Raw genomic sequence first — 10,663 nt, forward strand, 5'->3', positions numbered from 1 at the left:
TGCTCTATAAAAATGAAAATATAAAAATAAAATCACATGATAAAGGCTAGATATTTATGATAACACCTAATCAGTTCCACAAAGCTTTGTTGTCTATTTGAGCTCCACAGAATTCAAGGATCAAGAAGACTAGTAGACGGAGGACATCCTAATCGCTGTCAGGGCACTGCCGACATTCAAATATACCTCCACCACCTGCTAGCTACATCAGAAGAAATTACATCAAAATCCAGCTTGGGGGAGAGCACCCCCATTTATCCCGCTAAGTATTTCTATATACATTTACACTTATACTATATTAAAATAAAAATACACATAACCATAAAAAACCAAATAAAGATTTTGTGCTTATATATATATATATCTTTTGCTTAGTGTGCTTAATAAATAAATAAAGTGGCTATGCTAAACTAAATAAAACTCTAGCATGGATATGATGAATAGTTGCTCTGCCTAATTTTCAAATTTGAGTTCTCTCTCAATTTTAGACATAACTGTTAAAATTTAAAGCTTGTTCTAAACTTGAACTTGTGGGAAGAGAACTTGATCGGAAGTCTAAGTTGTTAACGGATATGATATGGGAAGGTTGACCTGTTGTTTATCTGTTCCTAGAGATGCTAGAAATCTAGAGAGTTTTATCTTTGAAAATCTTTAAAATAACACATGATGAGTTCCCGTATGATGAGAGTTTTAATTCCTACCACAACCATATATACATGCTTGCTATACTTTGAGCCACATATTTACTTTTTCCTGCTTATGATCATTGAGTGTGGTCAAGTTGTGTAGACCCTTAGGAGCTTGTCATGTGGTTAAAATCAAGATTCACTTGCACGTTCACTCACACATGCTGCTTCTACTCCGGAAGTACGCATCCACATATATCCACTCATTTCCATCTCCAAAGCCACCCAAAAGTATTCTACTCCTAATCTAGGAGAGAATAGCCAAAAACATTCTCCTATTTCTGTTTTTCCCTGTGAAATAAATGCTCGAGTTATCTTGGTTACTACCACTTGCTATATTATTTCAGGAGATGAGTGCTCTAAAAAAAGAAAGAGGATACGAGGAAATAAAAAGGGGCAAGTGCCCGAAACCTCGAAAGAAAAGAAAAAGTGAGACGAGAGGTAAAAATGGAAAGTGTCCGACAGTAGAATTAGGGGGTGCAATACCCATCTGAGAGGAAAGAAAAAAGAAAATATAGAGCATCTCATTCTCCTCAAAAAGTTTCAAAAGAGCAAGAAAGGTATGTATCCCCTCAGAAGAGCAAAAGTAGAATTAGACTTTCACCATTGTTATCACCATCATCACCATACACCATTCATTTCACCACACATGCACATCTTGATTTGACTTACTGACTTGTTTCTCTGGATCCATGGTTTGACTATGCAATAAATGTCTTGTAAGTATGTATACTTTATCTCCCACCTATGAGCTCCAGATATCAAAAACTTATTAGAGTAGGGTAAGAGAGAAGGCAATATCACTATGCCTCATACCAAAAATACAACATGCTATGAGAGAAGGCATATACCATCACTGCCTTGGTAAGAATCCAGAAATACCACAAAAGAGAGATCTGAGAGAGTCATACAAAGGAATCTCTGAGTTTTATTTGAAAAACTGCAAAAACTCGAGAACTATAGTTGATTAAGAATAAGAGACATGGCGCTTGACTAGACCATTCTATCTTTTAACTGTTCAATACAGAAGTGACGGTTACAAGTCCCATGGTAAAAAGTAAAATGAGTAAGTTTTAAGTCTTGACGGTTCACTCTAACTCAGAGATGAGACCTTATTTGAAAGCATGTGTACCGTCAACTTTTAAAGGCATTACAGCAGCTTCTGATCCATCACTGAGTCTATCCTTGCTCAGGGACAAGCAAGAGGTAAGCTTGGGCGAGTTTGTTGATGGTCCTTAAGTATCAAATATAATCAACAAATAAATAGAGAAAAGGATCTAAATGCAACCGACACCTAGACTTAGAGTTTTATTTGACAGAATTCCACGAGTTTTGGTGTTTGTCTATTTCTGCAGGGGGTTATCAAGAATTATGGAGGAAAGGCCCACACGTCGGGTTTACATAGAGATATTAATGTGCACCGCAATCCAACATCTAGAAGAGTCCAGAAGCCACGGGAACGAGCGGGAGGCCGAGCAGGCCTGGGGACAGGGCGCCCGCCCTCCCCCCTTGGGCGGCCGCCCTGGCTTGAGAGCCAATCAGGCTCCACCTCGTGGATCATGCTCCACTGACCTAAGGGATTAAGGAAAATTATGCGATTAAGGTCGGTTTGATCCGACGGCTCATATTCATTTCGAAGGACTATATAAGCAGGCCCTAGCCCCTGGAGGAGAGGACCTCGAAAGCCCTAATTCATTCATTCATCTTGGGAGAAGAAGTCTCTGACCAAGCCCTAGAGCCACCACATCAACTAGATCTCTAGTTTAGCATAGCTACATAGGATTAGAACTAGAAGGAGTCAATCTTCGATTGGTTTCCGGATCTGTTAAGAGGATTCTTGGTAATTCCTCTACTGTTCTTCATTTGTTCATCATTGTTCTTCAATATTATGAATATGACTTTGTTCTACTTCAATATATTGATTATGACTTTACTCTACTTGTTTATATTTGCAATTATATCATTCTTAGTTTATCATAGTTATATGCTTGGCTTAGTTAGATTGGAATTATATACATGTTTAGGATCGTATAGCGTTTATCCATGTGTACAGTGGGTAAATGATAAGTATTGTGTAGGCGTGGTGCTTATACCGTATTTATCTACGATTGTACCCTATATGCCGGGTCGCGGGGTAGTTCGTGGTGGTGACACCTCCATTGATTCTTATATAGTCCCCCTCTCATGTATAGGGCAGGCAGAGCAACATTATTACAGGAGAGTGATTTCTATGTTTCTCATCTTCCTTGATAATATCACTATGCATGGGCGTAGTCCTATCTCGCAATGATTGCCAAGTATGATTACACTAACTATGATATGCTAGACTTTATAGTTAAGAATAACTTAGAAAATATTCTTGTAGTTCATCCTAATTCCATGCTAATGACTTGCTAGAATATCTGTTGAGGTGCTTATCATTATTATATGTGGCTAGTTATGCTGATCAGATTAATTATCTTTGTCACCATTCATACTTTATCTATATTTTATGTGACATTTATCCCTGTATGAAAGAGATAGATAAATGCTCTCTATTACACATGCAATGATAGATACTCAATTCCATATTTCATTCCATAATCAACAATGATGATTAGCAATCCCTTCCCAGTGGTAAAAATATAAATAACGATACCTCGAATACTTCCCGGTTAAAATGCTACATCGGTATTAATCTGTGCGCTTGCGGATCTCATTTATTATTCATTCAGAAGAGCAATTGCATATTTCAATACTGCATCTCTCATGTCATCCTGGGGATGACAACTTGGCTTAAGTGGCATGAGGGATAGGTTCGGCATTTTTGGCGCCGTTATCAGAATTAGAAAACTAAGTCTACTTTTGGTAATGACGTTAAGAATGCCCAACACTTAGATTTTTTTTAATTACGTAACTTAGGTTGTTTTTTCCTTTAATCTCAAGCTAAACCATAAACCCTAGCTAATAAACCCTAGATAAATCCTTTGTAAACCTTGGATCATGAATGGTGTTTTACATGTAGTGATGGAGAGGTCATTCTGGATGTATAATTTATCAAGACTAGAGCCATCATACATAACTGAGGTCTAGAGGTTTATTGATGCTGCTAAAAACCATGCTTCAAGAACAAGAAAGACGCACATACATTGTCCATGCATGGATTGTAGAAATCTTGTTGTATCTGATGACATTCAACAAATCCTTACTCATCTGGTCCGTCGAGGATTTATGAAGGATTACTTGATTTGGACAAAGCATGGAGAGGGTAGCTCTGCGCCTTATACGGCTGGAATTGTTGACGGGTTTGAGTTCGTATACGAGACACAACAACCTGATACCGATGGTCTAGCCAATGAACATGTTGTGCCAAATGTTCCCGATCATGGTTTTGCTGGAGGAAATGAAGATGGCACCGAAACTAATATGGCTACGGAAGAAGCAGAATTTCTAGAGGCAATGTTGCATCATCATGCGGAAGATCCATCAGTGTTCTTCATGAAAGGTATGGAGGCCCTAATGAAGGCAGCAGAAGAGCCTTTGTATGATGAGTCCAAGGGTTGCACTAAAGAGTTCGCGACGCTACGGTCTGTGCTAAAGTTGTTGGTGTGCAAAGCTAGATATGGTCTTTCTGATGCTGGCTTTGATGTGTTCTTGAGCATTATCGCGAACATGCTTCCTAAAGATAACAAAGTGCCTGCTAACACATATTATGCAAAGAAGCTAATCAGTCCACTCACAATGGGTGTTGAGAAGATCCACGCTTGTAGAAATCATTGTATCCTATATCAAGGCGATGATTATTGAGACTTGGACAGCTGTCCCAAGTGTGGTGCAAGTAGGTACAAGACAAATAAAGACTACATAGAGGAAGAGTGTGTTGCCTCTGTGCCTAAGGGAAAAAACAAAAGAAGGCCCAACAAAAGACCCAGAAGAGTAGTTTAAAACCCACCGGCAAAGAAAAGGAAGAAGTAGACTATTATGCGTAGAAAAAGATTCCTGCTTTGGTGATGTGATACCTTCCTGTGGTCGATCGATTGAGGTGTTTGTTTGTTAACCCAGAGGATGGCCAACTTATGAGCTGGCATGCTTCTAATGAGCACAAAGACGATGGGAAGCTTCGGCACCCAGCCGATGGCTAGCAGTGGAATGATTTCATTGAAAATCACAAGAACTTTGCTAATGAACCAAGGAATGTTAGGTTCGCACTGAGTACTGATGGAATGAATCCATTTACTGAGAGGAGCAGCAAGCACAACACATGGCCAGTGATCCACACCATCTACAACCTCCCTCCATGGTTGATGCAGAAGCGAAAGTACCTTTTACTAACCATCCTTATCTCTGGACCTGCACAGCCTGGAGTTGATATGGATGTTTTCTTGGAGCCCTTAATGCAGGACATAAAGATATTGTGGGAAACAGGTGTTCAAATGTTGGATGAGTACCGCAAAGAATCATTTACACTGAGAGCAATTATCTTTGTTACGATCAATAACTACCCAGCTCTCTTTACATTATCAGGGCAGTTCAAGGGAAAGCTTGGTTGTGTGGTATACATAGATGGCACTGCTTACGTGTCCCTAACTGCATCTAAGAAGACAGTGTACATGAGGCACAGACGCTTCTTATCAAAAGGACACAGGTACCACCAGGAAAAGATGGATAAGTACTTTGACAATAATAGTGAACTACAGTCTACTGCTCTATTAGGTAACAGTAAAGGCAAAAGAGTTTTCAGCATAGTCAACAAACTCAAATTTGTTTTTGGGAAGAAGACAAAAGATGGAAAACCAAGAAAAAATGTCAAACTAGCTCCAGGGGCTACATTCAAGAAGAAGTCAATTTTCTTTGAGTATCTGGAATACTGGCCAGAGTTAGATGTACGCCACGCGATTGATGGTATGCACGTTCAGAAGAATGTGTTTGAAAGTGTAATTGGCACCTTGTTGGACATGAAGGGCAAGACAAAGGAAGGATTAAATTCATGCTTGGACATGGTATAGTTAGGCATAAAAAGAGAATTTCACCCTGTTAGGCTAGAAAATGGGAAGTACCACCTCCCGGCAGCAAGCTACAACCTCAACAATGAAGAGAAACATGTGATATGTGTGTGGTTGAAGAAATTGAAAGTCCCATCTAGATTCTGCTCTAGCATACGGAGTATTATGTCAATGAAAGACCTTACACTCACCAACTATAACTCACATGATTATCATATCATACTGACTACTTTCCTCCCTATTGCCATTAGGGCTATAAACCCGGTGTGGATAAAGGTTGCAGTTACACAGTTGTGCTACTTCTTCAACAGGATCTCACAGAAGGTGACTGAACGTGATGAGTTGACATCTCTTAAGGAATTCGCAGTGGAGACAGTGTCACAGTTTGAGATGTGTTTCCCCCCAGCATTCTTCGATGTGATGGTTCACCTTGTGGTGCACTTGGTTTCACAAATAGAGGCATTGGGTCCCATGTATTTGCATGAGATGTGGACATATGAGCGTTTCATGTCAATACTAAATGGCTATGTATCAACTCGTACTCGTCTAGAGGCGTCTATGGTAGAGGGGTACTTAACCGAAGAGGCCATTGAGTCCGAAGGTCCATTCTGCAATAGGGTCCTAAAAGACCAGGTTGCAATAGGTTTGCCTCCATCACGACACGAGGGTAGGCGGAATGGAAGAGGTAGGATGGGAAAGAAATCATACGTCCCAAAAGATTACAATTCAGTCCTCGAAGCACATCACAGTGTCCTGCATCAGCTCTCGATAATGGAGCCTTTGATCAATCTACACATTGAAGAGCTTCAAAAACATAATCATGGGCACACAGATGAATGGATAATGAAGGAACATAAGAATCAGTTCACCTCATGGCTAAGAGAGCAGGACATTCCAGATGAGGAAACACTCAAGGATCGCACCATCAAGGTCTTAGCATCTGGACCATCATGCCAGGTCATGACTTGGCAAACCTATGACATTAGTGGCTTCACGTTCTGTACCAAGTCCAAGGACCAAAAGAGCATGGCACAAAATAGTGGTGTTCGATGTGACGCCTTAGACTCTGAAACTGGTGAGGAAACAACTTACTTTGGCTTCATTGAGGACATATGGGAACTAGACTATGGTACATTTCAGATCCTGTATTTCGGTGTCAATGGGTTGAAGACAAACATGTCACAGTGGACAACTATGGGGTCAGAGTTCTAGATCTAAGCAAGGTAGGGTACAAAGATGATCCATGGATAATGGCTCACCATGCTGCACAGGTCTTCTATGCGAGCAGGTCCTCTCTCCTAATGATAAGAAGAAAATTACCGACCATCCAAAGCACGTAGTTTTTCCTGGAAAGCAACAAGCCATAGGAGCTGATGGTGTATCTGACCTAGATGAATTTAACCAGTTCAGTGACATGTCTCTCTTTGTAGATAACCATCCAGTAAAGATAAGGAATATTGAGAGAAGCATTCCACAGAGCTCGTTACCCTAGGTGCGTCACGATGGACAAGGAAGAACAGTAGCTGCCTAGATTTTATTTGTCATTTTCCATGTAATCCATTTATGATAAAATGTATAACGTATGCTATGTGCCCTTCTCTATTTCTACATGTAAGACCCTATGCTTATTTCTACATCTAAGACTTACCATGTCGTAACACTTTGATTACTAAGCTTTATTGAGTCCATGACCATTCCGGTATCGTATTGGGCTCAAACTTTTTCCAAGGCTTACTAGTGCCATTGATGTTCAACCCACCAAGTTTGGGATTTTTTTGATGTGGTTTGTTATTTTATCCGGATTAATTGAATGTACGCGCGACGTCACCCGCTAATTAGGGCTTGAACTAAGTCTACCCCTAAAATGACTCCAAATGGTGCCAAACGTCTCCACAGGGTCTCATATATCCTAGAAAATAAAACATGGTTGTGGTTGGTGAAAAAAACTAGTGGGATCTAGGTGTAGTCCACCATTTTTCATCTCATTTATCACAAAGAAAAATGTACTAATAGCTTGCATGACCAGAAAATCCTAAGAAAAAAAGTATAATTTAGCCTTTTGTGAGCACAACTCAGTTACGCGTGTGGCATTCCCTAAGCATGCTCATACAAGATATGCCTGGGAACTTTTTTTGTACAGCATAGTTGGTACGTTGCAAGATTATATACCTTGTTGGTTGTAGCGACTCCACATGATATGCCAAACCTGAAACTTCTGTAATGGAAGCTCATTTTCTTTAAAACAGGAACCCTCTGTTTTGTACTATAGCCTTGTTTAGTTCCTTATAAATTTTGCAAAAAAATTTAGATTTTTTGTCACATCGAATCTTGCAGCACATGTATTGAGCATTAAATATAGGTTAAAAAATAACTAATTACACAGTTTGCCTGTAATTTACGAGACGAATCTTTTGAGTCTATCCATGATTGGACAATATGGGTGTGTTTGGTTTCCTGGCTAATTTTTAGCCTGGCTAAAATCCTAGCCTGGACAGCTCTAGCCTGCTCCCACCAAGCCTGGACAGCTCTAGCCTGGACAATCACCTCTTCTTCCAATGAGTAAGGTTACTCTTCGAAGAATTTTGTCGAACAAATCATAGGCATACTCATTGACCACCGCACAGCCGCAACGATCTCCTCTGCCGCTAATCTGAATGCATTACTCTGAGCATCCCTAAATCCTCTATTGGGCACAAGAAAAAGGCAAAAAAGCATTCTTCTTGTGTCGATTCTTCTTGTATCGAAGTAAGAATCATTTTTCTTCTTATTTGTTTTTGTCAAAGATTACTATTTATTCTTTATTCGGGTCTGTCTTTTGGACTTCCTTTGCTTAGGTTCGGGCGCGGTAGTGGACAAACAGAGGGAAAGAAAGTATGGAGGGGGACAAATTTCTTGTGAGCAAATAGAATTGCTTGACTTTTTCAATTAAGTTCAACTTTGAACTTACAGAAATTTTGTAAAAAAAAAAGCCTTGGTTTTGCACATACCCCAGCAACCAGGACCTTCTCAGGCTCATTTGCTAAGCAAGCACAGATCAGCAGCATCATCCTCGCACCCCCTTTCCTTCAACACATCCATCAGAAAGAAGCAGAACTTGGTACGAGCAGAACCCTTCCTTAAAATCTCCCTCTGAATATCAATTGCATCTCATAAAAGAAGCAGAACTTGATAAGCAGATCACCTAGCTAGCTTCCTTGCCTCAAAATCGTTCACTCAATCTCAATTGCAAATTGCATCCCTCTGAACCTTGGACCTGTACCTATGCACCCTCAAGAAGCTCCGGTAGTAGAACTCGGTGAGACCATACTCAGCAGCAAGCGGTCAAACTCGTCCCGCATCTTGCACTTGACCTTCATGCTCATGTACTTGACCATCTGCTATGGTCGTGCTTCCTCCGGTGGAGCAGAGAGAGCGGAGGAGACCGGTGGAGTGGGAGGAAGCTAAGACCTCGCTGACCGCACCCGTGCAGCCTTGCGGCGGAGACGGCCGCACCTGCCCCAGACCTCGCAGGCCACAACCGCAAGGGTCCTCGCCGCACCCGCCCGCTTGAGTTCGCCGGATTGAGCACCGTGGAGACTTGTCATGGAGACGGCAGCACCTGCCCAGGACCTCGCCGGTCGCGTCCACCTGCTTGAGTTTACCAGATCAAGTGCTGTTGGGATCACAGGCCACACTTCATGCTCGCCGCCATCCATGTCGATTCTGGTCGCTAGAGGGCAGCTGACGCGAGCACGAGGTGGAAGAGGCGAGCTGACGCGAGTGGGGAGGACCGCCGAAGACGGTGCGGGGAGGGTCGCGTGACTTGGGAGGAGCAAAGGTGAGTGGAGGAGCACCGGAGGGAGGCAAGAGCAAGACCGGAGGTGACGCGAACGCTAATCTGCGCCTGGCCAAGCCTGGCTCTACAAAAACGACCGCCACCCTCATTCTTTCTTGCCCAGGCTAAGGGTGTACGGTTGTCTCCTCGGAGCCAGGCCCCATCCCATTTACAGGTAACCAAACAAGTCCATCTTGGCTACAGAAAACCAGGTCAGGAGTTGGCCACCCAACCAAATATACCCTATTTGTCAAATACAGACGAAAGTGCTATAGTGTTCATATTAAAAAAAATGCAACTAAACAAGGCCTATATATATATGTGTGGTGTATTGACCCTGGTTATTGATAATGTTTCAATGTCATCACAGGCAAGTTCCCAACTTTGGTTACTCACCAGGACTCTCTAGAATCAAAAGTAAATGAGACGAAAGCTACAATCAAGTTCCAGCTCAAGAAGGTTCTGTGCATGGGCGTCGCAGTGGGCAACCTGTCGATGGAGGAGAAGCAGATCCAGCAAAACATCCAGATGAGCGTCAACTTTCCTGGTTTCGTTGCTGAAGAAGAACTGACAGAACGTGACAGTCCATCTGTTTGGTTGCATCTTCTGGATTTGCTGCTCAACACAAGTTGGCTTGGCTGTGCTGTTTATTTTTGCAGGTACGGTGCCTGTACATCAAGAGCACGATGGGGAAGCCAGTCCTAGCGTGATACCGTAGTGGAGTTTGTTATGGGATATAAGAAGTTAGTATAATGGAAGTTTTTGTGTCTATTATTCAAGTGCACAAAATAGAACCGCTTTGCCAGTCTCTTAATTGATAGCGTTTTTACCTTTGACCAGAGCTGATAAATCAGTGCGGTTCAGCCTGCGCGGCTGGTACCTATACTGCACGATGCATGTTGGTTCATCTGATCTGATGCTGTTATCCGTGATACCCATGCCCTGAAACGTTCAAAGAACAAACTATAGTGGTGTTATTCCGATCCTTAAAATAGTTTGGTTATGTTATCTCGGTCTCTAAACTCGTAAAATGATTGTTTAATTATCTAAACTTATTCGAGTATTAACTCCAAACTTCGGGTATTAACTCCTCTCCACAGGATCAAACTGATTGGTTGATCACAAGCCTAAAACATCTCCTGAAGTGTGGGGGAAATAGCAAGAGTGAGTCCATGTCGAAC

The 10,663-nt window shown here is 41.7% G+C and overlaps 1 pseudogene; it reads left to right on the forward strand.

Moving 5' to 3' along the window:
• Positions 1–10,428, forward strand: part of LOC8062544 — a 93,182-nt pseudogene extending 82,754 nt beyond the window's left edge.

This window comes from Sorghum bicolor, chromosome 2 (genome assembly GCF_000003195.3).
Source record: "Sorghum bicolor cultivar BTx623 chromosome 2, Sorghum_bicolor_NCBIv3, whole genome shotgun sequence".
Lineage (NCBI taxonomy): Eukaryota > Viridiplantae > Streptophyta > Magnoliopsida > Poales > Poaceae > Sorghum > Sorghum bicolor.